This window comes from Papilio machaon, chromosome 20 (assembly GCF_912999745.1).
Source record: "Papilio machaon chromosome 20, ilPapMach1.1, whole genome shotgun sequence".
Classification (NCBI taxonomy): Eukaryota; Metazoa; Arthropoda; class Insecta; order Lepidoptera; family Papilionidae; genus Papilio; species Papilio machaon.
Genome location: NC_060005.1, coordinates 3,492,575 through 3,519,736, shown reverse-complemented (window position 1 = coordinate 3,519,736; position 27,162 = coordinate 3,492,575). Strand labels below are relative to the sequence as shown.

Here is a 27,162-nt window from a genome sequence, read left to right as displayed (position 1 = left end):
AATTAGATTTATTTCAATTATACGCTTGTTGAGATCATTCACAAAATTCCCCGTCTAATTTATTGTAAACTTTATTAAATTGTCTTTTATTTTTTTGATAAAGTAAAAAAAAATTGTGGAACGTTTTTAAAAATTCTTTTAAGCGCATCTAAGAGTAATTGTAAGTAGTATTTTTTGAGTCTTTTAGTGTAGAGATCTTCGCTAAGTAACTGTTTTAGTAACAATTTAATGTCTCTGAGAATGAGTGTAACATATTTAAAATAGAAATTGACGTAATTATTTTCTCACTAGTAAATCCCTGGGAAATTGATGATATAAAAAGTTACGATTCTCTCCAGAGTTTCGAGAACAATTAATGACATGATTAATATAGCTAGTAACTCTTCATTATTAAGGATTCTAATGAAGAAAACTATTTTTGGTCACGTATATTATTATATTGATCAATAGATTAATTTATCTTTACGGACGTGTACATATTAACAAAAAAAAAATTATAATTTACACGCTATGTATCGGCCCATGTGCATAGTGAATAAGAGTGCTTACAAAAAAGTAAAATAATAATAGTCTGTAATTATTATAACAATCTTACTAATGCGAACACATAGGCTACTAATTAAGTTTTTTTTAATTAATTCCGCGTGGATGGAGTCGCGGGCGACAGCTGGTAATATCATGAAGAGGAAAGATTTGTTTGTACTGAATAGGGTCCAAAACTATTGTACCGATTTGACAAATTCTTTCGCTGTTAGGAAGCTACACTATCTACTGGTGACATAGTCAATATTTATTTCTACATTTTTTTAACACCGCGCGGACGATGTTGCGGGCATTACTACTAACGAATCATGAAAACAACAGAAATATAGAAAAAGAGTGATTGTGGCAAAAAGTGTTTTGTTTAAAACATGTTAAAACTGATAATGTTAATCGGAAGTACACTCTTGTTAGTAAAAAAAAACTTTGTGTACTTATTCTATCCAATGTAAATAAGGGATAAATTAAGTTCAAAGGTATCGGTTCGGCATTGCTTTGTTAGTTTTTGTTTGACTACCCGCGAGCTTCATTAAGGACAACACCCTAATGTAATTACAAACTAAGTTTCAACTAAATGATTACTTTGAGTAGGTCAATATTTAAAATGAACGATTGAGCGTTATAATTTGATTAGATAACAGTTTTGATTCGGTTTTAGGTCAATATTTTGTTCAGTGTTTTATTCAAAAGATACCCACAGTTTGCAAGATGCGATGGACGCCAAACTGACAGGAGTTTAGTGTTTATAATAATGTATTTCTGGTTAACTAAATGGAAGAGTTTAATCTTTCTAATATTATAAATGCAAATGTTCAGATGGATGGATAGATGGATGGATGTTTGTTTGAAGGTATCTCCAGAACGGCTGCATGGATATCGATGAAATTTCTTATAGATGTAGAACGCAGTCTGGCAGAATACATAGGCAACTAATTAAGTTTTTTTTTAATACCGCGCTGATAGAGTCGCGTGCGACAGCTAGTTCAAAACAATTATACATTCTTGATTAAGTCGTTGGCGCCGTTATTAAGCGCTTGATCGGACTGGACTGAAATCTGCAAGTCCTGGTTTGATCCCCGCCACGTTTGTGTTTTATTTTCAAATTTCATATGTGCATTTATCCGACGATTTATGCTACCTGCACATATCTGTGAAGATGTTCAAAGATCTGAAGAAGTCAATTAACCCGCATTGGGCTAGCGTGGTTGACTATTACCTCTAATGTGTGTGTGCTGACGACGTCTTTTAATAGGCCTTCCGTAAATTGGACAAAAATGTCAAATTCAGTGTGGAAATAGTAAGAAAATTCGAAATATCTCATAGATAAATTAAGCTTTACTATATTTCTAATGGCACGGAGCCAGTTTTGTACAGGTAGAAGATATCAATACTATTAATGAAAATCTGGTTGATCAAATCCGATTTGGAGTAATACCAAATTCCCCCGAGTGTTGTGGGCAAAATTATATCTCCACAAAATACATGCTTTGGAATTTGATCTCAAAATTCTGAATTAATGAAAAATAAGTACAAATTTTACTCACTCGCCATAACTTTATTTTTCATCACTGAATCTTGTTACTGAAGTGTTAACATTTAAAATGAGTTTAATGATTTATGAAAAATATAGGTACTTTGTTTAAAAAAGCAACCAATAGATGGCTTTCTCATCCATGCATGTCATGGCTGCCAGTCAGTTGGGTTTTTTGATTTTTTTATTTGAACTTAGGTTATTCATATTATTCATACAAAATCTGCACTAAGTATCTCACTAAGAGACTTATTAACGGCTTTGAGTATCACAGCAAAAAAATGCGCAATTTTTTTATGAAAAAATTGTAATAAAAAAATTCCTTGACGTTAACCGTTCACGTTGTAACTAAAATATCCTTATTGAAGTTACAGAGGAAACATTCCAGTTCGCCCTGGAGGTGTAATAAAGCCGACAGAAAAGGCTTTGTCCAAATCCGGGAAAAATCCACTTTTATTATTCTTTTGTTATATGGACGGCAGTTTTAACACCGACTGATTAAGTTTTGGGTATCGCAAACACCGTAAGAGTGTTACCATTGTCAGTTCATATTATAACTAGTGAGATTATAAAGTGTCCTCTCTCCTTTGGATACTAAGCCAATAATTTTCATAACCTTTTTTATACTAGAATATGAAGTTAAATAAATAGGAAACTAGTTTCTATTTATTAAGTAAGGTATGAAGATGTTTTAATCAGATTACATATGTTTTTATTTCTTACTTTCAGGGAAATAAATGAAAATATAAGTTAATATCATTTTATGTCATTTCATAAACGCATCGCTTATTTTCGTTTCCGGGAAGACGCAAAATTTAATATCAGTTCTTTTGTTTTGCGAAGGAAGCCTTTGTCATGTTATTTGTTTGAATATGAACGTACCTATCATTACAAAAAAGCATTACATATGAGTAAGCAAAGGCAATGTAAAGCAATTTTAGATTCTACGGTATATGTGTAAATAAATATAAATTCAAATTCATAGTAAGAAGTCATAAAAATTTGAAAATTAAATCACAATGTTATCACTTTGCTAACTCTATTTATTCGTAACTCTTCATTTAGTTAAACAAGTCAGTAACTCGTAGTAACATCGACTTGCAAATATATTTCTTCGTTTTATAACTGCACTTAAAAATATATCCCAAAGCAAAACTTCAGTTAACGGTTCGTTAAAATACGAGTCATTCAAATATTGATGAAATTGTTCCGTGAGATCTACAACTGATTACTATTGCAAATGAGCAATATGGTTTGTACTGTAGATAAGTAAAAATATCTATTATCGGCTATTAACTATGAGTTATTAGCTACAGATCTTATTATTAGCAATTTATTTTAATAAAAAACAATACGCCTGACACTAAGCGGAAGAATACGAATCCAGTGATACATCACTATCAATTTAGCCGTTAAGGCCACGGGTCACAATTAAATTGATATACAAAAAACCTTCATACTAACATCCGCGAATCACACTATCTTCCTATTAATCGGGAATCAATGTAATTTTTTTTTTGTAGGGATAGACTTAAGATAATCTCTCCTGTCCCACTGGGTTGCCTGGAAGAGATCGCTTATAGCGATAAGACCGCCCTTGCTATGTAAATTAGTTTTTAATCATTTTTCTGTATAATTTATAAAACAACTAGCTTTTACCCGCGACTCCGTCCGCGCAGAATAAAAAAAAAAAAGAAAACGGGGTAAAAATTATCCTATGTCCTATTCCTGGTTGTAAGCTACCTGCCCACCAATTTTCAGTCAAATCGATTCAGCCGTTCTTGAGTTATAAATGGTGTAACTAACACAACTTTCTTTTATATATATAGATATATATACTATACTATACTATACTATACTATACTCTTATCTATATATATATATATATATATATATATAGATAAGAGTCAATAAATAAATAAATAAAAATAATGAAACTCTTATTTCTACGTGAAATATCACTGAAAAGATTCACCATCGAGGTAAAGTTTAAACATAGGTTGAAGTTACAATAGTTTTATAATAAAAAAAAAATGTATACTTATAAGTGTCAGCATAAAAGTTTACGTTCTACTCGGCCAGCGTTCCTAGAATAACCAATAACATTTGCAGATCTATATATTTAAATTGGATTTTTTGCCCTCGCCTATTGGGATAAAATGTGAATTTCCATATTGAACTCTACATCGTAAAATTAATCATATTACAGAGAAATTACATTATGTGAGTTTCCAGTTCCAAAACAACCAAACAAAGACATATTCTTATCTTTCTCATTTGCTTTCAAAACAGTGGTACTTTCTACTTTCAACTGTTATCTTCTGCTTTAACCTTTCAAAGCTTTTAAAATGAATGTTAACTTCTATTAAATAAATTTAACGTTACCATGGTAACATTAACGGATCGCCGCCTAACGAAATCAATTTGTGAAATTATTTTAATAAAGGGCACTCTGGGATGAGGCAATAAGCGGCTTATCGTAAAACCTTGTAAGAAGATGTAAATATCTTCAAAATAATAAAGCATTTGTATTTTACTTTACAAATTCATCGAGCTACCGTCACAATTACAGTTTAAGCAGCGAAGTCAAAGACTTATATGATAGACTAGCTGTCACCCGTGACTCTGTCCGCGAGGTTTTTGAAAATACACTTAGTAAATAGCCCATAGTAATAGTGTTGTTTCAGACTATTTTCTACATCTGTGCCAAATTTCATCAAGATCCGTTGGACCGTTTTGGAGATACAATATTAAGGTAGTGGAATAACAATAATTTGTCGATGAATTGATTCCATAGTTATAATCGTGAATTAGATGTAAGATCATGCCATATAGTTAAATAGTTTATTTGGGTCAAGAAGTCATGAGAGTACAATCCGTTAGATTAGAGCATGGCCATTTCCCGATTTGGGTTCTCGGGGGAGCTCTCGTGTTATTTAATATTGATTTAGGCTAAGCACCTTTTAGACTCTGTCGCCGATTGGTATCTACACCAAATATAACGGTATAAAGGCAAAATAGTTATCTATCAATGTTCAAATTAGGACTTTTTTAATCAATAATCATAATTGAATAAAATTTCTACACACAAATTGTGAGCCTGATTACAGATATACAAAAATAATAAATCGAAGAATGTAGTCCAGTAAGCTAAATTATGTAGAGATCGAATGGCTTTTTACGATTTATATGGGATAAAATATTGCTGTTCTAACCTTTCAAATTTAGCTGATATACTGTCTTTACAAATAGGTAACCGATGGATTTGAGAGAGCTTTAAAAATAATATTGGAATAGGAAAGTAACTACATAATGGAAACAAAAATCGGTAGACCCCAGCACATCTGTGGCATGAATTGGTCGGCTCGCCCGGTGAAATACCACCATACAGAAGACAGGCATGAAGTCAAGTTGGTGCCGGAGGCCTAATTTTAGAATTTCCTGTTCCACTTCTTTTTTATAAGGAAAGGGTGGGAAGGGGAATATTTTCTTTCTATGTCCTCCGTCGATTACAAGTAGGCAATGTATCTGCAATTGCGCATATATATATGGGAGCGGTAGCTTCGCTATTTCCTCGAAGTCAGGTGGCAGCTTGCTCGTTTGCATCTAATAATATAATTAAAAAAATTGGGATAATATGTCTTCGGAAGCGAATCCATTCGTGTAATAAATGCTTCCTCTATTGAATAATAATATTTAAAAATATAATAACCAATACTACCTTTGTGGTACAATATTTCAATGTTTTCACAATCGAATGCAAATCTGTATAACTTTCCTAGCCCTCGTTGTCGACATTTATGAATATTTTTTTTCCTTTTTTTACTCTCCAAAATCAAAGCTACATTCAGAAAAATTTCCATAACGTTCTTTTGTTATATATTCAAATATAGTCGGGATACGGTATTTTTTCATCAGTTGAACTTTTAACGAAATTTTTGATTTTTGAATATTTTTCTTTGAGAAAAACCGATCTACTAAATTCTGATGATTTGCAAGGATTCCTAAATGTAATTAAATGGTATGGTTTGTGGATCATGTCCTTTGAATGTTAAAAATTGTACAATTAATTCGGTAAAATATATAATTTTTGTAATCACCAATTGTCTTCCTAAATCACAAGTATGGAAAAATGATTAAAGCATTTTTTGAAAGTAATCGAAGTTTGTTTTGCATATCATAATGTATCGGTTTATGGAATTATAAATAACACAAACTGTTGACCTAGTTGACGATACCGATCGACCCGAATGTTTTTTTAATGAAATAGTAGTTTAGAATAAATGAATTATGATATTCGTAAAATATGTTTTTCAGTGCACAAAAAATTATATTAGGGGAGGCGAAGCGGGAATTTTGAGATTTTTTACTCAGTATCCTAATCGGTCAACCTTAACTCGCGGCTCTATATGTTTTTTTTATGTTCAGTTGGAGCACTCGATTGGGCGTAAGATTCCTAATGTTTAACTGCCACGCTTTATTAACCCACTTCGCCTCCCCTACTACCAGATGTCCACTGCACAGACATTTGTAATTTTAGACATTTTCATCCCTTCATTATCTTTGATAAGAGACTACAGCATGTATTAATACTAAGTGTCACTGCAGTCGTAAAAAAGATTAGATTTAAAGTATTCAAAAAAAATCCTTACATGTAAACGTTTCCGTTTCCCGGAAGTAGATAACTTTAAAATGTAAGTCACGCGATGGTGCTTTGAACTCTGGCCCGGTTTAGTGACGTCCCAGTTCGTGGACGGTGTTATGTTACCTCGTCCACGTTAATATCTTTACTTAGACTTCGAACAAACGCAAATAATATATTTATTCCGCTTATAGATCTGAAGGCATTTGAAAAACATTAAGATGACAAGAAGATATTGAAATGAACTTAGGGGTTGTTACTGGGTACATAACACTCAAAGTTACTTCGTCAGATTGTGAGTATAGTGAGTTTATCAACTCACTCGTTATATTACTAACGTCTAGATATGAAGTCATGAACTAATGTTTAGACAATGTGATATGTGACGTAAAGGTAATTTTCAAGTGGACCGTTATAAGATCTCTAAATATAACCACGATAAAACAATAACGACCAAGAAATAAAAATGCTCTCCCTTTGAAATAGTTAAACACCGATTAAAATATAAAAGAACTTGTTCGAGGGGAAGCTAGAGGAAGCGTGTCAAGTGAAACGTAATATCCGGTTTACTTTATAAACAAATCCATCTCCGTTGAACTCCGGAGAAAAAAGGTAAAACAAAGTACGTGCGCGCCATCTTTCTTCTGTACGCTGGCGGATTTCAAGTTGAGAGATTGAACGAGGGAAAATAATTAAACGTAAAGATGCCTTGTCATATATTCAATGGTAGTTAGCAATAAAGTAAACAGCAATAGTTTATTAAAAAAAATAATAACCCCAACTGTAGCTATGACATACTACTAGAGCAGAATTCCAACTAAATGACATCACACTTTTCAAATCCGGCTGTACTTTACTGTCGGTAAAAAAACAGCTAAACCTTTTACCTTTACGTACACACTTTTTCAGATTGAAAAAGTGCGATTTCGACTCGACGACTACATCGAACTAAAACGTTAAATCTACCCTTCTGTCCTATTTCATACACAGTGATACAATTAAGAATGAAATAAGTACACCGGGAATTTATTCATGTCAAAGTTATGACACAATCGCGTGATCTTTCTCAATACAGAATTTTGTTTCCTGTAAATAAACTTATAACAAACTTTTGAGCGGCTTTATTTCTGTTGAACACAATATTATGCGCGTTATTCATTGTCTTCATGTTAGTTTAAAAAGTCGACTCAAAAACTACTTTATATATTTAATGTTTCAAAAACATAGTATCACTTAGTATGTTAAAGATTTTACTTGCTATGTGGAAACGTTACTTTATCGTCAAGCGTCGTAAATTCGAAGCCTGTCTTCAAATAATTGTCTCATAAATCTCTATAATAGGGCAATTAATAGGCAGCGTATTAAATGCTTCAGCGGTTTGAGTATTATTTATTTTAGAGAAGTGATTCCCAAAGTGGTCCAGGACCTCTAGGGTTCTCGGAAGACCCGTCAGGGGTATACGATGGTGGGAAATGAAAATGAAAAAAAAAGTGATTGAGATTCAGACGTTGAAGAAATGTAGTAACTGGGGGTTCACCAAAACCAGAAAAAAATTAAAGGGATATACGAGGAAAGTTTGGAAATCTATGCTTCAGATTATTAGTTATGATTGTATTAGTGTATCCCATCCTTTCCTGGGATTATGCTACCGTAACAAAAAATGGTACGACACAGGCTGGTCACGTCATCTCGACGGACGATACTTGACTTAATATTAATGGCTCTGTTGACCATTTGTTTTTGTTATAAGAAGTTCGGTTACAATTGTAGGAAAATATAGACATGGGAAAATATACATATGGCAAAGAAACAGCAGAGGTGCCATTTCCACGGCTATACGCATGGTTTCAATTAGGATATGAAATAATCAAGAGTGTGCATCACACTACTAAATGGTATCTAAGTGGTACCTCTATACTTTAATAAAACTTTTAGTGTACAGGCGGTTGCAGAAATATAATTAAATATTATTTTGATATTCGTGTTTTTATTTAATAACAAAGGTTAGTTCTACAAAAAAGTGTAGTTTAACAAACAAAAACCATGGTTTCAATACAAATAAAATCTACTAAGACTTTTACATCTACGTTATCATATACCCATGTAAATAAATCAGATTACGTGATTTAATGTTATTTCAGGAATCACTGGCATGAAACTCTATACGCAATTAACCCTTGGTCGCGCACCATTTTTTATTTTACGCTTGCTTTTACGATACTAAAAAAATGTTATAGATAATTCAAGGTGAATCGATATTTATATGAACACTAGCTGTCGCCCGCGACTCCGTCCGCGCGCAGTTAAAAAAAAAAATGAAAAATAGATGTTGACAGATTCTCAGACCTACTGAATATGCTCACAAAATTTCATGAGAATCGGTCAAGCCGTTTCGGAGGAGTACGGTGACGAAAACTGTGACACGAGAATTTTATATATTAGATAATTTATCGTTTTACGCCTTCAATGCAGTCGTAGTGAACAAATATAAAATGTAGATTAAGAATGTTTTAAAATTTATTAAGCTCATTCAATTCATATCAAATATTTATTTCCCAAAATGGTGGAAAAAATTATGTAACTTCACTAAGCTAGATGATTTTTAGTGACAGTCGTAATATTGGTAAAAAAGTGTTTTTACTGACAAAAAATCGACGTGTTACCAACCATGTTATCTGACCCTATGAGAGAGGCTCAACTATCAAGGTTATTTCTATGTAACAAAATATTAAAACCTAAGTGGGCATAGAATTTGGCATAAAAGAAACCAAATACGTGACAGCTACAGAACGAAAAGGATATCGTTACACTTTTTTGATATTGAGAGGGGGCGCTAGTGAACTGTGATAATTTAGTTTGACTTATCCTCACCGGGTCAGAATATCCTTGTCGGTTTATATGCAAATAATTATATACAAAGTTGGTTCCTTACAAAGACAAAATGGCTTCAGAAAATTAAATTACCTTTAGTCTTAGTGTGATCGTGTATTAAAAATAATTCGTTATTAAAGTTGGGCAAATCGTGCTATGTATACTTTTATCGTTCGAATTTCATGCACTTTTATATAAAAAAATCAAATATTCACGGAACAATGTACGGCGATGAAAAATTGCATGCATTGTTTCGGTCCGATAAAACATTCAGGGGTGAGGTTGGGGCCGAGCGACACCCTCCCACTTTACCTATAACTTTCCTATAACGTCAAAAAACCCAAGTGATATCCTAAAAAAGCTAGAGGCATTCTTCAAACTAATAGAAGTAAATATAAATTATTTCATAGTGTATATTTAAATTATACGCAATGGATTAATTCAATTCTGTATTTTTGGTTCGCTAAGTTCATAATATTGATGGCGAAAAGACGGATTTATATTAAAACAGCATCCTGACCCTTTTCAGAAACTGTAATCTATTTGAAAGGTTTAGTTAACTCTATCGATACAATTTGTACGCCATTCGTAATGTTATACACAATATATTCTCGCAGTACTTTTATCTTTTGGTCTATAGCAAATATAATAAATAGAAAAGATTAGATTCTTGTTTGTTCCTGATGAAAGCTTTTCTTAATGGAACTTTATTTCGAAAAAGAGAGACCAGAGATTTTACTAGTAATTCAATATAAAATCGGTTGTAAACTATATATAATTAAATGTCTGTAAATAATAGAAATTTGACTAAAGTCTGTTGTTTCTGAAACTTTGTTTTAGTAATACTTTCGAATAAGGGTTTTTTATAGTGTCTAGACTAAAATGTTAGTCGAATCCGAGCAATACATATTATCGCTTCCAGACCGTACATTGACAGTCGAAGGGAGAGGGCGACGAACTGGTCTACGTTATTCCTAAATATCGTTAGTACATAGATGTTTATTTATATATCAAAATAGTAAACTTACAGCTAATAGATATCAATAATAGATGACTGATATTTAAATAACAGCCATTTATAAGTCTACGCTTAAAGTGTTGGTTTAAATAACTAATTATGTTAAAAACTGAATATCTGTTATTATAGAATTATTAGAGAAATAATAAGACTAGATTTCTATTTAATTATTCAAGGCTAGAGTTAATAGAGCTTAGAATTTTGTTTGTATTTTTCCAGGCTAATGTTTACTTACATGGAACAAGTTTTAATGGGGAAACTCCGCATGATGCTTTTAACATAATGCCCTAATTATCCCACACGGACCCCCAATGTGACGTGCGTCGACTACATATCAGGCGATTATTGTCAACATTCATCTACTATCATTTATTGGCCGACATTCAGGACTTACAAAAGAGCAGTATTTTTTCAGTTTAGTATAGTAAGACATACTGGCCTGGTGAGAAAGGTACTTTTATCGCAGTTAGATCTGTTACAAAATATATAAAACTTATTTAAGAGTAGAAAATGATAAACGACAAGACATGACAAGATAGCTACAGTACAAAAAGATCTTGTGACTTTTTTAACAATGACAGTCTTATGCCCACCGGGTTAGATATAGGCTGACAAAGTTATCTGACCCGGTGAGCATAAGTAAAACTAAATGTTAATAGCTCACTAGTGACCTCCTGCCAGTATCAAAAAAATTGTCACAAGATCCTCGTCGTACTATTGCTAACTTAATATGTTTATTCTTTTATACCATTTTCGTAGCCTATTTAGATTTTACACATTTTCTGTCAGAACCAACCGCGATAGCAGCGCCTCTCTCACAGGACCAGATATCTTTGTTCTATTTTTAAATTTATCAGCTATGTCCGTTTTTTCCGTACGTAAGATGTTATTCGTTTTTCCGTCTTCCTCGAATTGTTATTAATTTTTTAATAATTACTAGTTGAATTTGTATAATGTCATAAAGTGATAGGTATAATTGTAAATTTAGAATTGCAGTGTAGTGCCGGGTCAGAGGTGAATGAACTCTCGCGTGTGAAGCCTCCTTTAGCCCGGTCGACCGGAACATCACGGCGATATTATGTTTTCTATTAATCTGTTTTTGTTTTAACATATCAAAGAAAAGATGTATTTTTAATATATTTACTATAATAGTTGGATTTCTAATTAATTAATGTGAGCTTTTTGAAAAAATAGAGTTATCCACTTTTAAAGTTAAAAACATAATATCGATAATAAGAGTTCTAAAATCGAAAAACAATTTTAAGGCTTTTTTATAGCATCATGTTAAATTATAATTTGTGAGAAAAATCTGAAACTGGTTTTCCACTAATAAGACATTGTCATTTCTCTCATTAAAAAAAAAAAAAAACAAAGACAGTAAAATGTTTTAATACAAAGTTGTGCTATTCGAATTACACGGTAAACGTGTAACACGTGGCTGTATTTAATTTATTTCAGAGCCAGACCTAACTGCTGTAATCATGCGTCACATATGTACATCAAAAACTTGAATGGGTTTTTTTTGGAAAGTTTAAATTAATCATAAAGTAATCATTATTTTCCAACACCATTTTAGTTCACAGTTTTTATGCGAATGGGAATAAAAAAATGAATGAAGCATGACTTATAGGACTTTAAATTCTACCCTCAAAATTGTTAACCTCCTGAGAGTAACCGTCCTATAAATTATGAAAAACCATAACCTATTATAAATCTTAAAAGTAGAGAAATCCATTCTTTACAGACGTTAAATTTTAAATCCGTAAATAGAATTATTATCTAAAAGACGTAGAAAATCCTTTTCAAATATACTGTGAAGAAAATCTTATAAGAAAGGTTGCTTTCACGTGATTAATGATTGAAAATTCATTCAGTAGAGCTGGCTTAAGGCTGGCAATTTCTTGTAAAGCATAATATTTTCTGCAGAGATAACGAAAATATAATATGATGATCGTGAATATTAAAAGTTCAATAACTTTCATTGAATTCAATTATTATGGCAATGCAAGAATATAATTTTATTGTACTAGTATAAGGAGGTTTAAGTATAATATATTATATAATTGTTATAAAGGGTACATAAGGTCTACTATCCTTAGGACAGTTTTTCGGCGAAACAAATTTCAAAAGCACATATTACTGTAGTGAGTACCAGTACTAAAATAGTTACCGAGGGTTAATTACCTTTACAGAGAGAGAGTGGAATGATGAAGGATCATGAGGAGATGGTATTCTTTTTTTTCATTAAAAGATGACAAACGAGCAAGCGGCCACTTGGACCATAGAAGTAAAGCGACCGCAGCTCATAGACATCTAAATTGCAGATGCGTTGCTTACCTTTAATCGACGGAGGAGTGGACACGGAGTCAGAGGATATTTAACCTTCCTACGCGTCCCATTCTCCGCCAAATCTACTTCCTCCTCCCATTATTTTCTAATTAAAATAGGGCACGAATAGCGGACATGCTCCCACTTCACATCTATATCTTCTATGTGGTTCTAAGCTAAGCTCTAAGTTAAGTGATATCTGTATTAGTTTCAGCAGTTGAAACTCATGGTTAGATAAGAATTGAATATAATTTTGATTCACAAAATAATGTTACTAATTTACTGGGCCTGTGATCTATTATATTTATGTTATACAAGCACTTTAGTTTTCTCTGCCTCTATTTATAAAAAAAAATCATTAATTTTTCTTGCGCATAATATTTCAGACTATATTTCTGAACTTCTATTACATATTCTTTTTAGGATCTATAAATGAAAAGGGACGTAATACATAACACAAAATCATTAGATTAGTTACATCAATTAAACAACACATGAGTATCCACTCAAGCCAATGTTTTTCTACTCGTGTAATTAGAAACGGTTCGGCGAACATTGATTACAATAAAATGAAGCGATATCTAATCTAACACCCACACTGTTCAAATTATCGAAAGTAAACAAAAAGGGTACGCACCAAAAAGCTTACGTGCAAATATCTAAATCATTTTTTTTTTAATATTGTCAAACATTGACTTGTAATTGAAAGTGTGGAAAAATATTACTAACTTACGAGTATGTATTGATCTCAAAAATTAATAAATGTTAAAAAACACTCAACCCTATTTGTACCTAATGATAGGCGCTGGTATTAGACATTTTTAGTACGGGACGTTTTCAAATATCTTAATATTTTAATTCGAAGCACGATCCTAGATAAGTTTAAATGACAGGAGACGAAAAGCATATGGAAGAACAAACATTTTGTACAAGTTTAATAAAAAAACATACATTTAATATAGGCAGTGTTTTATTCTTTTAATTTTTACGTTTTCATGTTTTCGCAGAGCACAAGTTGTGGGAGTAAACATCAATGTAGGTTGCGGTCGAAGGCTTTGTTTACCGCAAATTGACATATGAAAGCCTTCCAATACACATTCAAGTATTGAGACAGTTAAAACACTATTGTATCAAATTAAAAAAAAAATAGCTTTCTTCAAATCATTTATAAGAGCTTACAAATAGATTTGTTTTATTACTTAATTTTTTATTGTATATTCGATGGTAGATAACGATTGGAACATTTGTTTAAGATCCAAAATGTGTTGCATAAAATAAAAAGCAAGTGTTATTACTATCGTCTTCATTTCAACGATATTTTTTTATTTTATTTATTTATTTACAACATTGATTATGATTGAAGATGTATTTTAATTTAGCTAGGTATAATTCCACATAAACAATGGTTTGCAGATAATTTATTATATTTATAAGCCTGATTTTACGAAAAAAAAGTACAAATCATATTGTCACGCCTTTCATTAATTTTTTTACATTCGTTTCGGCAATCGAACGCGATGATAGTCAACAGAGTGTTGGAATTACCGCCAACTGTGATGTTTGGTTTGGTTTATATTGAGTGCGGTGAAATTGGTTTCCACAGTAATTGTGCCGCTACCCCAGTCGTATATAAATTATGTAGACGATTTACGCACCTTCACAGTCTTATAAATTTTAGAAATCACTAGAAAAGATCTTCAGAGTTATTTAAAGATAAAAGAAACCTTAACAAAAGAAAACAATTTAGGTAATGTGAATAAATTGAAAGTGTCGAAAGCATACGTAATGGATTACCCTTTTGCTCGGATTTGGCTTACAAAATTGCTGTCTATTTTCAACACAAACAATACAATTTATTACTGTTTAACAGTGGTAGATGCATACAACATCGTGTGCGTTCAGAACACCTAACTTGAGACCTCTTTCCCTTCCCACCCTTTTCTTATAAGGAAAGGATGGGAAGAGGAAGTGGATTTGACAGAAAAGGGTACGCATTGGAAAAGGAAGTATTCTCTTTCTGTGCGTCACCTCTTTCATCGATTATGGGTAGGCAACGCATCTCTAATTGCGGATGTCTATGGGCAGCGGTCGCTTCGCTATTTAGGAATATTCACGTAGTCATGTGCTCGTTCGGCTCCTTTTTATATATGAAAAAGGTAGGATATGTGTACGGACAGAGTGTATTCAGATGTGAAGGCTGATAGAGAGGTATAGAAGAATACTATAATACACTAGCTGTCGCCCGCGACTCCGTCCGCGCGCAGTTAAAAAAAAAATGAAAAATAGATGTTGGCCGATTCTCAGACCTACTGAATATGCTCACAAAATTTCATGAGAATCGGTCAAGCCGTTTCGGAGGAGTACGTGAACGAAAACTGTGACACGAGAATTTTATATATGTCGGAGAAATACTTTTCTCGACGACATCATTTGCAGGAGTTCCGGACTTGGTGGGCGTCATGAGGGTGAAGTGCGGGCACAAAACACGTTTATACAGTCTTTCAAAATGTTTAATTTAATGTGAGCACGTTAAATCACTTTAAAATCACAGTTACGCGTTATTTTTAGGTTACACGTACTTAATAGTTCAATGTACATCGATAATTAATAATGAAAAGAGAAATTATAACTTTTAAGACCGAGCAGTGAGTTCAAAGCACCAATCTTTAACACCACTAGCGAACAAACTTCAAGGATCCAACTCGATCGCATCCACACAACAACACTGAGCTCCCTCACAACTGTACCTTATATAAAGATGGCGCCTCGACCACACTCTAGCCAAGTGCTCTGCTCTTTTTGGTCATTACTTAAATTACAATCATATTGTTATTTAATCTAAGAAAAACGTAACTAATAAAGTAAAATCGAGTTAAAATTAGAATCTGATAATGATTAGAAAAGCTTTTAAATTTCAATAAACATTAAACATTGCACATTATGCGTACAAAGTAATTCATTTGACTACGGCGACTTGATAACTTCCTACTTTCTTTAGTTTCTATTATAATTACAAATTTGTTTTCAGAAATATGTTTTAGGAATTATAACAATGTAAATATTCGTATTAAATTCAATTAAGGTTTACAAAAGGTACAATCAACAAGCAACTCCTTCAATGACTTCCTCCGACATATATAAGACAGTAAGTTAACTCTAGGTTAAAGGACAGTATGATAATGACATGATTTCATTGTATAATAACACAATATAATCTTATTTGAAGACAATAATTTTGTTACTTCCAGTTTCAATATGTAAGGTTGACAATATTTTAGAGTGCTGTTAGTGTGGCTGTGCATTTAAAATTAATGGCAAGCGCCCGGTCACCGAGTCCAATAAATGTGTCAACTGTGTGTTGAATGATGCACATACTTGTGTACTATAATGTTCTGTGCTGTTGCTTTAATTATTGAAGGTAATAAATTTCTCTCTATTGTCTTTTGCGATGCTTCGATGAAGATGGCTTTCGTTACATGTGAGAGATGAAAGATGTAGTGTAAAAAGAGAGAGAGAATGAGAGGAGAAAGTAGCTTAGACAAGACAAGTCCATTTTGATGCCCATTAGAGTGTTAAGCGACCATTTTATTTTATTGTTGTGCTAAATGTAAGTATGAAATTGTGAAGATGATGATGATGTATTTATTTTTAGAGTATGAGTCATTACATACGTTTCTTTATTAATCTAGATTTAACTATTCGTTGGAGGAGATTGTCTTTCTCATTGTATATCTTAGAAGTAGTGGAAAATTCAACGGCATTAAGTTAATAATCTTTTTTTTTTACTATAAAACTGATGAATAAATTATGGCTCAGCTCCAGTCTCGGGATTATTAAATCGGATTCGAGTAATTTTATTAAACGCGAGCGAATTTAACGACCGAAGCTTTTGCACAATCGCTCATAACTAAGTTTCGAGTAACAAGCTAAACAATTTCAAATATACGTATGGAACAGGAAATTGGAAAGCTGAGCTAAAATTTTTAAATTCGCATTTTCTTGTTTTATTTGGTAATAGTTATAAACAATATTCAATTTTTAGTTACATAAATGCATCTGCAGGTCCTCAAGTGTGGTGTATGTTCATGGAAGTCGATGTTATTCCCGGTGTGCCTGCCATTCGTTTACCTCCTTTTAAAATAAAAAACTTGTTCCATGACGCGCAAAATGTAAAAAAAATTAAGCTCAAAGATATTGGGTAACATTAGACACTAACAAATAGAGAGAGAAAGAGGCTCTTCAAAACACGGAAATAATTACACAAAGACAAAGCTAATGTACATACAGGAAATCAGGATCTCAGCAATCAGAATGTTTTCATACCGATTTTGGAAGAAAACCATGCACTGTAAATAACACATAATTCTATAAAGTACAGTTTATTTTTATCATCCATCTTGACATGTCAAGGAAGGGCGTAAGGGAACGCTGTGATCACTCAACATCAAGTGGGATGCGTACTCGTTTGTCACTCTCCCTTCTCTAAAGTATTTCGCTTTTTATCACAATTTATATCGCCAAATACTAAAAGAAAATAAAAATAAGACCACTTATGGTAAAAGTTATTATCAAACACTACTAACTGATGATCCATTAATATCCGCACCTAAATATACAGTTAAAAAAATAGAGTGTCTTTATGTAACATTACAATAAAAATTTCATATCTCGTGCACATGATTACGTGTAACAAAAACCAATTTAATAAAATTTCTGTTCTATCTGTTTGTCCGCAGGTCCGCGTTTGTTCCGGGTTATATGCAAAACGGCTGAACCGATTTTGACCGTGCTTTTATTGGGAAGTAGCTTACGTTTGCAGGAGTAACAGGCTGACGAAGTTAAGGCCTTGTGAAAAATAGTTACCGTTCACGTTGCTAAGCGCTAATAATCATATTGAATGAATGCTTTAAATTACTATTAAATAAATACATCAAATAAACTCAAATTCACGTAACGATACTTAAATAACATCACTCACATTAATATCTAATTGTTCAAAATGAAAATTACTCTTTGAAGCTCTGTGAAGCTTTGAAATACGGTGATCTAAAATATCCTTCATTGAATCCAGCGAAGATGAATTTCATATTAAGTACGAGTTAACTTAAAATTTAAACGCAAGAAATTAATGTTTTAATAACATTGATTATTTTTATATGAATTTCGCAATTAATTTTAAATAATAAGTCATAATTTTTTCACTAAATAAAGCATGAAAACTACCACTTGTTTATTTTGATATAACCACATTTGCATTTCCGTCTAATGCGAACGAATATGTTGCTTCAAGTAACACTAACAGAGTTATATCTATCCTTTTCACGCGCTCGGGAAAATGAAAGTGTGGCCAGTTCGAAGTAGAGACACGATTTCAGGAGTTTAGGAAAAGCGTTCAGTCCGCGTTTGTTCGGCATACCGATCGGACGCGATTGTCGACAGTCACGAAAATATAATTTCTTCGTATTTAGTTGGTATAAATGTTATTAATTTTTTTACGTTCAGAATGTAAGTCATTACGAATATGTGATTTGCATACCTTTTTTATAGAACTCAAATACTGTATTATGGTTTATTTCAAGACATTTTGAGACTATAATCGTTTTCATTTTTAATCCATGTTGAAGTGGCTATGTTTGAATTCTGTGTTTATGTGTTTTAGTATATTAATAGACAGATAAGCTAAAGTTATTAATTATGCAAGTGTTTCCTTTAGTCAAAACCACTTAATCCTCTGGTCCAAAAAAGTGACTTACTTTTAAAGTCTGATATCAAAAACTATATCCAATAAATTCATATCCCTTTATCCTATATGGTAGTTATTATTATATTTATATTATTTATTCTTTGATACGACGCAAGTTTCTAGTGTGAAACAAATCAATCTAAATTGACGAACGCATAAGTCAAAATTGTTTTAACCAATGGTGTGATGGATGAAAAGACTTTTCAACATATCAAACTTTATGGATTCAAATAAGTTCAACAAACGAATTTCAAGCTGTTAAGGTAAATAATATGTTTCAATAGATATTATTTAAGCTTTTTAGTTTAGTTTAGTCTTTATATTTTAACAGTGGTAGATCCTGTATTAACAATATTTGCTGGGTGCACGAATAGGCCGGGTCGACCGGTGCAATACCACGACCACACAGAAAACAGGCGTGAAGTGGAAGCAATTCGGCGTTTCGTCTTATGAGTGTGCTGCTGGAGGCCTAATTTTAGTCCTCATTTACTTCCCATCCTTTTCTTATTCGGAAAGGATGGGAAGGGGAAGTGGATTTGCTGTAAGAGTTGACCCATAGGAAGAGAAAATATCATCTTTCTGTGTGTCCTTTTCTTCGTTGATTAAAGGTAGGCAACGTATTTTCTTTTGCACATGTCTATAAGCAATGGTCGCCACGCTATTTTGGCGAATTCAGGTGGCCCTTTGCTTGTTTGCCACCTTTTATTATTAAAAAATATATATTAATGTTTAATATTTTTTTAGCATTTTCAGCAATTAAAAAAGTATGCTATTTAAAGAATATTATCATTACTTTTAAGCATTTCATATTTTTATATAATTTCATAGTAATGCACTGTAATATATATATATATATGAATACAAGTTAGTAAAAGTACAGTACTTTCCGCACGTCCAGCTCGACCGGGGCTCAACCTCATTGACTGAGCTCAAGTAGAGAAAATTATATAGTTTTTTCGTGTATTAAAAATTCCTATCCTATCAAAAACTCATAAATCAAACTAACTAGTGATGATGAGATCACAAAATGAATATAAATTGAATTATCTTTTCTAAAAATTAGTTTAACTCGTTAATGCTAAGTCTACACAGTCTCGATAACGTGAAGATTTGCGTTGTCGCGACACGTCTGGTTAAACTATTCGTCCTTTGGCTAATATAAATGCATTTCGCGCCGCTGTCAGTAAATGACCCGAATATCAAAGGGTATTATCGTATCAAAGTCGTGCCGTTGGCTACTTTTCTTGCGCTCAGTTGACTTTTTCGTTATTTAAGATTCGATCGCGACGTAGCCAAGTTTTTGTGAAGTGGCCAAGCACTTCGATGTATATCATACACGGAAGTTTTTATCGCGACCACGCGACACAAATCTTCACGCCATAATGTAGCATTAAAACACATCAGATCACATTGGAACATACATACACACACTTGATAGTGACACACTAGTAGTCAAATAGTGCCATTTTGCAATTGCCAACACTCCGTGATGATTAACGGCAAAGTACTATTTTTCCATTTCTCTCTACCAGTTGTCATATCTGAATTCACTCCTTTCTGACACATATCTTCGTGCCGTAATTTCCTCATTTTTCCTCTACGATTGTGCTCTCTTGTGATTGGGTGAAAGTACACTATAAACGCTTTTCTCTTAGATGAATAGTCACAGAGACATTTTTTATATAAAGCACACACAATTATTCATTGGTAAAACAAATACGTGTTCTGAAATGATAACATTTGCGCCGGGTGAGACATTTCTCATGAATTCCTCGCGGAGTGTTCCGTGTTGGTGCTACGTACAGTCGCATTCGTTTACGGTATTCCACCTTAAAAGTGAAAACCGTTTAAACATTCTGTACACTTCAAAATAGTTGGCATTTAACTGTATAAGATAGTCAGATGTATAAAAAAATCATAATAAATTTGTTCTTATTTGTATGAAGGGGCGTAGTTCCGTGTGAGGTGCAAAGCAATATCTTTTTTGTAAGTGGTACAGCGCGACTCAAGGTGACTGTACATCAGAAAGGTGAGTAGTGTCATAAAATTCTTAGAAAATGTAAGAAAATCCTTTTACCGGGTAAGAAGGGTCGGGATGATGCTTCAACGTAAATCCCAGTTATGTAGTGTTATGGAGTTGGAATGAAATATGAGCTTTCTCTTATTATCTTATATGATAGATAATAGGATTAGATGTTGTAATACGTTATTTCCTAATCCAATATAATAAAAATGTGTAGAGATTTCGTGTTCTGAAAATTTGCTGAAAACACTACAAAATCAAATGAACATTTTTAAAAATAGAATGAATATTGGGTTATTCTTTTCGAGGGTAATTTTTTGTATGCGTGTCATTGAAAAAGTCTGTGACCTAAGTAAACAAAATGGTAATTTGTAATATATAATTTGATTTGTATAATTAAACGATGTTTTGTGTAAAAGCGACATAAGACAGATATATTTAGAAATATATAACGTTGGGTTTGTTAAAACAATTTGAAAACTTTTACAATACTTTCTTAACCGTTGTTCCGGTCTCAAGAGGTGTTTTTCGTCGAACTTTCAGCCGCCGATGACTTATACAATGAAACAAACTTCTTTAGAACAAAAATTGGATAGACATTTTTATAAAAGTTTTTTGTTGGTACCTTTGAAAAATATGTAAATTCCCTTAATAAAGTTTTTGCCGATTACGACTCTTCAAGATTTAATATAAAAATCGTTATTCTATCTTACTAATATTATAAATGCGAAAGTTTAGATGGATGCATGAATGGATGGATGTTTGTTTGAAGGTATCTCCAGAACAGCTCAACGGATTTTGTCTTGATGAAATTCGGCACAGATGTAGATCATAGTCTGGAAGAACACATAGGCTACTTATTAAGGTAGTTTTATATCTGCGCGGACGAAGTCGCGGGCGACAGATAGTTTTCTATATAAATTATATTTTATATAATGTATGAGTTATAAAATCGGAATAGTAAAAATAGCAAGGAAAATGTATGCTGGGAAGTGAGCGACGGTTAAACCAGATTCGTAGAATAATAGTTGTTCAGACACGGAGAATATAACGGAAGGATACGAAATAAAAATCCGTTTCCTCAATGAAAGGATACCCAAAGAGATAGCATCAATCCTACCTCTATGGGTATCGGGCGTGAGTTCTTTTTATATTTTTATGTTCATATCTGAGGGCTGTCATAACATTCGGAAAGCCAAGAGAGCTTTAAAAATCTTTCTCGTAAGTTTTTTTCGATATTTTGCTGACGTCATTGTTGTAGTAACAATGGGATCGCCACCTTTCCTTTCAGTCTATTCTATTGAAAAGAATTTTCTAACGGCTTACATTGCCGCTATATTATTTCCTTAATGGGTCAGCCATTAGTGTAATATGATCATGAAATTGTCTTACGTATAATTTATTTTCTTTCCAGTAGTTCTTTTATAGTAAAGAATAATGTTCTAAGCTTAACTACGCTTTTGACTTTTGTATTACGACAGTTACAGTTAGCCGTTAAAAGTTATTAAGAAGTGATTTTCTAATATGCGTATATATTTGGGTTTAAGACTTAAGATATTGCTTACATCAAATTAATTGATAGATCAAGTCAAATGCTATGTGATTTTAACGCGATTCTTTAGATAATCTTTACTTCACGTGTTTATTTATTTTACTTTGGCCGTCTATCTGATGCACTTGTTTTAACCATGGCTTAGGGAACGTCTAAAAATAAAGCCTAAGGCCTGTATAAGTTACCATCAAACATCTCTGCGTGTGGACGTACCTATTATGTTATGACGTAGCGTAACTTATGACATAAGTCAAGCACCCGTCAAGGGATTCTAAACACATGTTTTGTCTCACATCGTGGTTTATTGCATGAGTGACGTCATTTTATGGCTACCTGTAAGAATACTTTAATATTAAATAAACCTACAAACAAGTCGAGTGTACAATCGATACAATAAATAAATAAGCATTCACGCTTACAAGCCAGTTGCCCGTGTTACATTTATCAGATATTCTCGCGAGGCTACGTTCCATCTTTGATCCTTTTTTGCGAATAATTCGAAATATTACCGTTGGTTTCGCCAAAAAATCTCTGTAAACAACATTTCATCATCCCTGTCGTTATCTTTGACAGAACAAAGATAAAAATATGTTTTAAATGATGATTATGACTTAGAAACCCACGATTAGTCGATTTTTGATTAATAAATCAGTAAAAAAAAATCTTTTACTGATAGCAAAATCAAATCGGAAAAACAAAATCAGAAATTAAAAAAATTATATTGGACTTGATTCTAGTTAAGTAGTTATACCACTTCCTACCTAAATAAACTCCTTTTACTGGAAAACTAGTGTATCAATTATAAAAATGCCTTTACTAACAGCAAACTTAAATTGTATCTTAATTTATAGACTACACTATAATATTCTTAGGCATCATTCTAGCTAGTTCAGTCATTTACCAATTAATACTCAGTAGACCATAAAACTTGAGACATACACAATTTTATTCTAGAAAAAGATTCAAGGGTAGGTAAAGCCTCTTGACTTCGTTGTTGACAATGTCAAGAGACCATTACGCATTCTGTTGGAATATATTCTTTAAGGATAATCCAAATCGGATCATTATATTTTGCAGGAGTGGAATTGAGCATATAATAATCGTTATCCCTTTTTCCTTAAAAGGTGGTTAGTAAACAAAGGGATTTTTTATTATTTTATTACGATTTTTTTTATTATTTCAACAACCAGAAGAAATTACCAACCTTTTTAACTGATTTCTTAGACAGATTATAATATTTTTATTTACAGATCTTTTGGTAGTGAAAACTCACCTTTATTTCGCCGCAAGTCACGTTGGGTAACAAATAATTTACAGTCTTGTTTATTTTTACTTCATTAATTTTATTTTTATTTAATTAACTCTTCTTTCAACTTAATTGGAAGATGTACAAAAAGTGCTTTACATTTACCAAAGTCTTTTAAAGGAGCGTTTTTAGTAAAGCTTTATATTTAAAAAATAATAACGTGAAGTGAAAATTGTTTTCCATTATTTAGTGAAACACAATTAGTGAAATTTGTTATATCGAATTTTATTTTGTTAATAGTAAAACGAAGCATGAAGACAGAAGAACGAATTTGACTACATTTTTACAACAAAACTTTAGATCTACTGAAAATTGCGGAGTTTACATTGGGCATAATGAAGTCTTACTTAAGAAAACATAGGCTAATTGTTAAGTTTTTTTTAGAGAGAGAAGAGTTTTTCTACCTCCACAAAGTTTTTAATTCCTCCGTTAAAAATCACCCTGTATCAATGAAATATACTACATAAATGTAACGGATTGGTAATTTATAGACGAAATGGTAATTAAGTTTATCTGTGGAATTCAACCTACATATCTGATCTAATCCTGTAAGTTTCGTCTTTGCTTTGTTTTAGTTGAGACTTTCAAGTTCCGAACTTGGGGTAAGCGTATCTCAGAGTCGGAAAACTTATTTTGAAATAGGTATTGCTTTCCTATGGAAATTTATGTACATTTTACCAGTAAATATGAGCGCCGAGACGCCTATTAAAAATAATTATTTTTTTATTTTATTTTTTTGCTTATAATTTTTATTATAATTTTAAAAGAGCGATGGTAACATGATCTATTATAATTAATAGGTAGTATTTTCTTTCCTGATTTTTACACGCTTTAGTCTTAAACCAAAAATAATTGATGTATAAATAAAAATCACAAAGACTAAAAGCGATATTTCTTTGAATACTAACAAAATATTTATTAATTTTAGTAAGCTTTAAGACTAATAACTGAGTATTGGGTTTCTTTCACTAATTATGTGAAAGTCAGTAGTGGTAAGCTGCAGTATTTTGTCTGAGCTTTGTAATAACGTAGTCATTACTATCTTCATTAGATTTAATTGCAATTGTGTTTTATTTACTAATAGAATAAGTATTTATTATTACAGTGTTATTTTAGAAGTCTTATTTTTATGTATATATATTATATAAGCTGAACAAATAATCGTCATAATGTAAATATAACCTAGACAAAGCTTAGTGAAAATACAGTCGAACCTGGTGGACCTTTATCGCGGTTCCTCGCTTATCCAGGTTCGATTATAGAATTAAATTATTTTATTAAGAATAAAGTATACTTGATAAGTAATTATATTTAATTATTAAGTTACTTTAAATATTATAAATAAACGTTTATTTAAAATCGGTTTTAAGTATCTGAAATAATTCCTTATCTTTATTAGATTAAATGTGATAAAATTTCATTTGTGCAAAAACTATAATGTTAACACGCTATGCGCTTATTTCTATGAAGTTTTCTTTGTACGAGTATATACATTTAAATAATTTAATGCATTAAAATCACAGTATTATGAAAGCAAAGTTACATTAACTTTGTACAATCAAGACTGACTGAGCTTAATTTTTAGAGTTTAATTCAATTGAAGTTGGCAACAAATCAAAACTAGACTTGAAAAACTCTTCTATATATGTTTATTTTTTCATTTAATAATAATTACGTAATAAAGTTTGTACTTTTGTGATTGCTTTAATTTCACAATCGTTGTGTATATATATAAATTTGTTCATACGAATGAAATGCTTAATTTTTCCCCACTTACTCTTTGCTAATGTGTTTTATTGATATATAAGTATGTTTTTATGTATACTGGTTTGTATATAAGCTAATTCCATTGTGACTCTAAACGGTCTAATAATGAAGAATCAACTCTGGCGTTTGTGGCGTGTAGTCAATCTGGTTTGTTATTTGTGTTAACAACTACTTATATTTAATAATAAAAAGTTAAACATTTTATTTGTACTATTTTATCCACAGCTTTAAAGTATATTAGTTTATCCTGAAACTTAATAGTTGAGAAGGGAGTTTGTGAGAAAACATTGCTTTGAAATTATATCAGGTAATCATAAACATTGACCGAAGTATCCAAGTTTTAGTATCGTTCCCAAGTGATTTGCTGAACTAACATCAAATATGTATAAATTTCCAACTAATATTTGCCTTATAATGTTATTTCAAGATCTACATGACATAGAGGGGTAGCCAAGAATTACCTATCATACTAAATACAAATACTAGAGGTATTACGAATAAGTGTGCGTGCATGTTGGTTTCCACACTGGTCCGCTACTTTAAGATATGATAGATAGTGTCAGCATTAGGGTAAGGCCTAGAGCGACCGTCCAGGATGCTGGACAAAAAGCTGCGCCATAATTCTGAGCAAAAACAGTCTTATATAACCCTTTTAACCCCCAAAGGCATGGTAAAAAAAAGGGCGCCGTATATTCCCGGAGCGCCAGTAGAGGTACTAGTACTAGACAAAGGTTACAAGATTTATGGAAAAGTAGTAGATACTGTGCCAACTCTCCGTAGATAAAAGGGCAGGTTGGTGAAAGATTGCAAGATTTAATAGTTTAGAATAACTTACTCCAACAATTAACTTTTATACAAATATGAACACATTTTATGAAATCCGCTCGCCGCATTTATCTAAGCAAGATAAACAGTTTAAAGTTTTCTATACGGCGTTTGCTTATAGGCTTACGGAGGTCAGAAAAAAGATTGATATATTTAGGAAATGTGGTTTTGTGAAAAAAGTGTATATGAGTAGTCTGCAATCTGCAATTCCAATAATTTTGTACTATATACTAAATGTAACTGGTCAAGGTTGCGGGAGTATCCTGGATGTGGGTTGTACAGGACCGATCATCGTGGCGATTTTAGGGATTATTAGGGGAGGCCTATGCCCAGTATTACGAGGCTGAGAAGAAGAAGAAGAAGAAGAAGTGTAACTTTAAGAATCGGCTCCCACATCATCCGCCATAATCTAGTACATCTGGTTTATTTTACTTTTACTCTGAACTCATTTTTTTATTCTCAATTGTACAATAAAATAAAATCAGTCACTTTTATAGATCAATTCCCTCTTGTACGAGTTCAGCTGCGAAAATTGTCTTTCACAAAAAGTAATCTTCTATTGTTATATGGAATAATATGTAATAATATGAATTTTATATATGTCATTTTCATCAAAATCGTACGTGATGATAGGAAACCTTACATATATATTGTTTGAAATGTTACGACGAAGCCGTATTGCTCGTAGATTTTTATGTTAGAAGATGGAAAATCGGTTCGCAATTCATTTAAATACAGTGGGTCATGCTTTTTTAAATGCTGTTTCTAAAGTGGTATGGCATAGAGAAGAAATTGAGCAGGTGGATTCTAAATAAAACACATCGTTTACATTTTAACGGATCGTAAAAAAGATGGCATTTATGAGGCCATGATTTTTACTTAATTATTCTGTTATTCAACATTGTTACCGTTTAGCGAACTTGGTTTAGTTATTTAATGGTAGAGTTGTTAAATATAGAGTAAAAATAACATAAGAAGTACATAAAATTCGTCGGTAGGCGTTTTATTTAGTCAAT

General features: G+C 32.1%; 1 protein-coding gene across 1 annotated transcript in view; it reads left to right on the top strand.

The window, feature by feature from the left end:
* The first annotated feature begins 18,833 nt into the window (after positions 1 to 18,833).
* The window catches only part of LOC106716389 (small conductance calcium-activated potassium channel protein), an 87,496-nt gene continuing 79,167 nt past the window's right edge, over positions 18,834 to 27,162 (top strand). The window contains exon 1 of the mRNA XM_045682815.1: positions 18,834 to 18,936. The gene's annotated coding sequence lies outside the window, so the exon portion shown is untranslated. The remainder of the gene's footprint in view (positions 18,937 to 27,162) is intronic.